Raw genomic sequence first — 6,944 nt, forward strand, 5'->3', positions numbered from 1 at the left:
GCCTCAGTATTGTATACTGAGGCTGAGAGCCCTAGAGCCTGTGCTCCACAACAAGAGAACCCACTGCAACTCACAGCAACAAAGAGCCTGTGCACCACAACACAGCACAGTCAAAAATAAGTAATTTTTAAAAGGGTTCATCACTACTTTTTATCACCAAAATGGTACCAAAAAAACTGGTAGCATCCCAAGAATGTCCCTGGGAAGTGCTTCACAAGGTCAGGGGCAGTGTCTAGATAGTCAGTTATATTGCCTGACATACAGCAGGAGCTCAACATTGGTGGATGAATAAATATGCTTGACCAATGGAAAAGTCAGGGGTTAATGAAATAATTTCCCTTGTAGAATCACCCCTACCATTTAAATACAATGCACAGCATGATTCAAAGTGCCTGGGATTCGGTCTGGAAATCTGCAATTTTACAGCATACCCCCAAAATTCTGACACAATTGGTCTGCAGACCACACTTTGAAAAATATTAAAAAATTGTTCTAGGGAAAGAAGAAGACTAAGCATGATTGGTTTGCTCTGGTTTGAGAATATAAACATGGAAATCATGGTGCTCTTTCAGTCATGGCTGATTGGTGGATGGAGGAGTCCAAGATCAACCGAGAGAAAAGGAAGGCCAAAAAGGAACTGATTGGGAAAAACAAGAGTGACTGAGGGACTCAGAGTCTTGAGCAAAAGGGCAAATTCAAAAGGTATGGTATGGGGGAAGTGGCTTGATCCCCCTTCACAACTAGTTATAATGCAGAAAGTAAGGAATTCAAAAAGTGCAAAAGCATACAGGGTGAAAATAACTTAAATCCCCCCAGCTATACAGGAGATAAACTTTTATAACTAGTTTCCTGAATAAATATATATACCACAAGCAAATACAGGGCTTCCCAAGTGGCGCCAGCAGTAAAGAACCTGCCTGCCAAAGCAGGAGATGCAAGAGACGCAGGTTTGATCCCTGGATTGGGAAGATCCCCTGAAGGAAGACCTGGCAACCCACTCCAGGATTCTTGCCTGGAGAATCTCATGGACAGAGGAACCTGGCGGGCTACAGTCCATAGGATCACAAAGAGTCAGGTGTGACTAAAGTGACTTAGCATGCAGCACACAAGCAAATACATATATATTTTACACATTGTGTGAGTGTGCTCAGTTGCTCAGTCATGTCAGATTCTTTTCAACCCTATGGACTGTATCCCTCCAGGCTCCTTTGTCCATGGGATTCTCCAGGCAAGAATACTAGAGTGGGTTGCCATTTCCTCCTCCAGGGGATCTGCCTGACCCAGGGATCAAACTCCCCTCTGTATCTCCTTCATTGGCAGGGGGGGTTTTTACCAAAAGCCACCTGGAAAGCCCAGACACATGGTGGCACACTATACTCTGCAAGAGAAGAAAATTGGGACTTCCCTGGTGGTCCAGTAGTTAAGGCTCTGCACTTTCACTGCAGGGGAATGGGTTCCCTCCCTTGTCAGGGAATTAAGATCCTGCAAGCTGTGCAGCACAGCAATAAATAAAACATATTGAAAATACTGATTTTTTTTTTGTCCCTGACTAGGCATTGAACCCTCAGCAGTGAAAGTGTTGAGTCCTAACCAGTAGAATGCCACATCCCACTCTCTGAAATGATGCTTTTGAACTGTGATGTTGGAGAAGATTCTTGAGAGTCCATTGGACTGCAAGGAAATCAAACCTAATCAGGGAATTAAGATTGTGCAAGCTGGGACTTCCCTGGTTGTCCAGCGGCTAAGACTCCATGTTCCCAATGCAGGAGGCTGGATTGTGGCTCAGCAGTAAAGAATCCGCCTGCCAAACAGGAGACGTGGGTTTGATCCCCCGGTTGGGAAGATCCCCTGGAGAAGGAAATGGTAACCCACTCCAGTATTCTTGCCTGGAGAATAACATGGGCAGAGAAGCCTGGCAGGTTACAGCCCATGGGGTCTCAAAAGAATTGGAGGGGACATAGTGACTAAACAACAGCAACAGTTAACTAGATCCCATGTGCCAAAACTAAAAATCTCTCATGCTGCAACAAAGATCGAAGATCCCTCACGCCACAACTGAGACCTGGCACAGTTGAATAAATAAATATGTAAAAAGACCCTGCAGTTGGGGCTGTGGGGGCAGGAAGCAGAGAGTTTTCATTACTGGTCAAGGGTCCTTTTGGGAGAACCAGGTTTCCTTTAGAGCAGATGGTGAAGGGAATGTTAAAGTTGGGGGCTTTTACTGATAATGAACCCTGAGGTCTGAGGGCCATGAAAATGTTTCAGGAGATGGAGAAAAAAAATGGGATCAGAAATGACTGCATGGGCATTTGAACCTGGGAGATGCCTGAAGGGTGACCTGGAGTCCTAGGCTCCTTATGGTGACCTCAGTGCACATGAACAAGGATGAGGGCCGAGGTACAATGAGTCCTGGTACAATGACTCCTGGCAGACGTTATGGCTCACAAGCCCCACGTGCAGTGGAGCACTGAGTCCCAGCTCACCTGTCTACAGGCACTCAGACAAATGCTTTGTCTCCTGCATCGCAGGTGGATTCTTTACCCACTGAGCCACCAGGGAAGCCCCTGAACCTCCATACATTCATTTAAAAATAGTAGTAGCTGTATAGCACAGGAAACTCTAGTCAATGCTCTGTGGTGACCTAAATGGGAAGGCAATCCAAAAAAGAGGGATATATGTTTATGTATAGCTGATTCACTTTGCTGTGCAGTAGAAACTCTGGAGGAGGGCATGGCAACCCACTTCAGTATTCTTGCTTGGAAAATCCCATGGACAGGAAAGCCTGGCAAGCTATCGTCCTTGGGGTTGCAAAAGAGCCAGACACGACTGACTGTACGCACAGGAGAAACTGACTCAACACTGTAGAGAAACTATACTCCAACAAAATTTTAAAAAATAAATAAAAAATAAAAATGGTAGTAGTAGTTATTCCACGGGACTGTTTTGAGAATAAAATAATATATGCAAGGGACTTTGCATAAAACCTGCTAGGTAATTTGGCGTTACAAATGGTGGTACCTATTATTCCTGGCCCAGGCTTCAGCTTTGCATGTTTTACAAACTCAGATTTTATTTATTTATTTTTTGAGTCAACTTTAAAAAAAAATAACTTTATGTATTTATTTATGTATTTTTGGCTGTGCTAGTTCTTCATTGCTTTTCTCTCGTTTCGGAGGTTGGGGCTACTATCTAGTTGTGGTGTTGGGGCTCCTCGTTGCCATGGTTTCTCTTGTTGCAGCTTCCAGGCTCTGGAGCATAGGCTTAATAATTGTGGTGCAAGGGCTTAGTTGTTCTGAGGCATGTGGGATCTTCCCAGAACCAGGGATTGAACCTGTATACCTGGCATTGGCAGGCGGATTCTTTACCACTGAGCCGCCAAGGAAGCCCAAAAAACTCAATTTAAAAAATAGCTTTATTAGGAACTTCCCTGGCAGTACAGTGATTCCCCTACAGGGGCCGCAAGTTCAATCCCTCGTCTGGGAACTAAAATCCCGCAAGGCAGGTGGCATGGCCAAAAAAAAAGCTTTATTGAAGGTAATTGATATACAATAAATTGTAGATATTTAAAGTGTACTATTTGAAAAATTTTGACATGTGTTCCTATGAAACCATCACAATACTCAGGATAATGAACATATAGGTCACCCCAAAAGTTTCTTCCTCCTTTGTAATCTCACTATCCTGTAACTCCCAGTCCCATACCCAGACAATCACTACTCTGCTTTTTGTCACTATATATTGGTTTGCATTCTTTAGAATTTTATATCAATGAAATCCCACAGTAGATGCTTCTTTGCCTTGGCTTTTTTTTCACTCAATTATTTTGAGAGTCTTCACTATTGCATATATCAGTAGTTGTTTCATTTTTATTCCTGAGTAGGATTTCATTTTATAAATATCCCAGTTTGTTTATCCATTCACCTGCTGATGGGCATTTGTGTGTGTTTCTAATCTTGGCTATTATAAATAAAGCTGTTACAAACATTTATGTACAGTTTGTGTGGACATATGTTTTTATTTCTCGGTATGAATGCCTAGGAATGGAAGCATTGAATGAGTCACACTGTAGGTATATACTTAACTTTTTAAAAAACTGCCAAATTGTTTTCCAAAAGTGATTGTATCATTTTACATTCCTACCAGCAGTGTATGAGAGTCCCTGTTTCCTGACATTCTCTTCAACACTTGTCTGTCTTTTTAATTTTAGAAATTCTAACAGATGTTTAATGATGTCTCATTGTAGTTTTAATCTGTTTTTCCATAAAGACTTTTTTGTTTTTCCATAATAACTAATGACGTCTAGCATCTTTTCATGTGCTTATTTGCCAGATATATATCTTTTTTTTTTTTTTTTTCTCTGCCACACAGCATTCAGGATCTTAGTTCCCTGAGCAGGGATCAAAATGTGCTGCTTGTAGTGGAAGTTAAGAGTCTTATTCCTGGACTGCCAGGGAAGTCCACAGATATATAGCTTCCTTAGTGAAATGTCTTTTCGAATCTTTTCCTCCTATTTTTAAAATTAGGCTGCTTTTTTTTTTCCAGTTTTATTGAAATATAATTGGCATACAGCACTGTATAAGTTAAAAGTGTACAACATAAAGATTTGACTTATATGTGTCAGTTTCGGAGAAGGCGATGGCACCCCACTCCAGTATTCTTGCCTGGAAAGTCCTATGGACAGAGGAGCCTGGTGGGCTGCAGTCCAAGGGGTCGCTAACAGTCGGATACGACTGAGCGACTTCACTTTCACTTTTCACTTGCATGCATTGGAGAAGGAAATGGCAACCCACTCCAGTGTTCTTGCCTGGAGAATCCCAGGGACGGGGGAGCCTGATGGGCTGCCGTCTATGGGGTTGCACAGAGTCCGACACGACTGAAGTGACTTAGCAGCAGCAGTATCAGTTTAGTGACCATGTATCATCTCATAAAGATACAAAATAAAAGAAAGAAATGTTTTTTCCTTGTGATGAGAACTCTTAGGATTTACTCTTAACTTTTTTTTTTGTTTTCTGTAATAAAGGAAATGTATTGGTTCACTCAATTAAAAACTCTAGGTGGGACTTGCCTGGTGGTCAGCAGTTAAGAATTGGCCTGCCAAGGGAGGGGAGGAACATTCCATCTCTGGTCCAGGAAATAAGATCCCATGTGCCCCAGAGTAACTAACCCGGAGAGCCACAACTACTGAGCCCTCAGGCCTAAAAGCTGTGCTGGGCAACAAGAGAAACCACGGAAACGAGAAGCCCACGCACCTTACCTAGAGAAAGCCCTAGGGCAGCAATGAAGAGCCTGAGCCCACGATGAAGACCCAGGGCAGCCAAAAATAGGTAAATTAATGAATGAATTACAAAAAACTATAGAGGTACATATTGCATACTACATTTCTAGTACTTATTTATCTTATAACTTGAAATTTGTAACTTTTTACCCCCTTTTTCCAATTCCTCCCACCCCCCATGCTGGTAACACAAATCTAATCTTTTTCTGAGTTTTTTTCTTTGTTTTTAAAGTATAACTGACCTACAACACGATATTAGTTATTAATGCATAATGTAATAATTTGATATTTTATATCACAGATTGCTTTTTTTTTTATTACTGAGTTTTTCAAGTCCCTTATTCTGAATGCAAATCATTTATCAAATATACAATGTGCATATTTTTCCTTCCACTTACCCTTTCATTGTTTGAAGAGTGTCTTCTAAAAGCAGAGGTCATTAATTTTGTTAATCAAGTTTGTTTTCTTTTATGGATCCTGCTTTTGGTATTGAAACTAAGATATGTTCCTTACTCAGTGTCACAAAGCTTTTCTCCTGGAAGCTTTGTACATGTAGGTTTTACATCAGGTTTGTGACGCATTTAATTAATTATTTAAAAAATTTTGGCCATACCCTGTGGAATGTGGGATGCGGGATCTTTAGTTCCCTGTCTAGGGATTGAACCCATGCCCCCTCAAGTCTTAACCACTGGACCACCAGGGAAGTCCTTGTGATGCATTTAAATTAATTTTTGTATCCAGTATGAGGTAAATATTGAATTTTTTTTTTTTTTGCTTAATGATATTCCATTGTTCCAGTACTTTGTTTTTATTTATTTAGTTAATAATTTTATATATTTATTTTTGGCTTTGATGGGTCTTCATTGCGATGCTCAGCCTTCTCATTGCAGTGACTTCTCTTGTCGTGGAGCACCAGCTCTAGGGTGTGGGCTTCAGTAGTTACGGCAGTGTGGGCAAAGTAATTGCAGTTCCTGGGCTCTAGAGAACAGGCTCAACAGTTGTGGCATACAGGCTTAGTTGTTCCAAGACATGTGGGATCTTTCTGGACCAGAGGATTGAGCCTGTGTCTCCTGCACTGGCAGGCAGATTCTTTACCACTGAGCCACCAGGGAAGCCCATGTTAAATTGATTTATTTCTTTTCGGCAGCGCTTGGTCTCCCACGCTGTGTGTGAACTTTCTCTAGTTGTGGTTATTGGGGATGACTCCTTGTCGCGGTGCTCAGACTTCTCACTGTGGTGGCTTCTCTTGTTACAGAGTGCAGGCTCTAGGATTCACAGGATTCAGAAATTGGGGTGCGTGCGCTTAGTTGCCCCGAGGCACGTGGGCCCTTCCTGGACTAAATATCATTTGTAGGTGGATTCTTTACCACTGAGCCACCAGGGAAGTCTTCCAGTGCTATTTGTTGAAAAGACTACCCTTTCTTGAATTCCCTTTGCACTTTTCTCAAAAATCACTTGACTATGTATTTGGAGGACTATTTCTGGACTCTTTTCTGTTCCATTGATCTGCTTGTCTCGCTCTATTCCAATATCACATTATCTTGATCACTGAGGCTTCATAGTAAGTGGTCCCTCAGGTTGCACTCCTGGTTAATGCCTTCTCATCCTTGACCCTCAGCCAAGACCACATACTCTTAGAAGCCGTCTCTGACACCTCCAAAGAGGTGAC

The sequence above is a fragment of the Bison bison genome, unplaced genomic scaffold, assembly GCF_000754665.1.
Source record: "Bison bison bison isolate TAMUID 2011002044 unplaced genomic scaffold, Bison_UMD1.0 scf7180017864115, whole genome shotgun sequence".
Classification (NCBI taxonomy): Eukaryota; Metazoa; Chordata; class Mammalia; order Artiodactyla; family Bovidae; genus Bison; species Bison bison.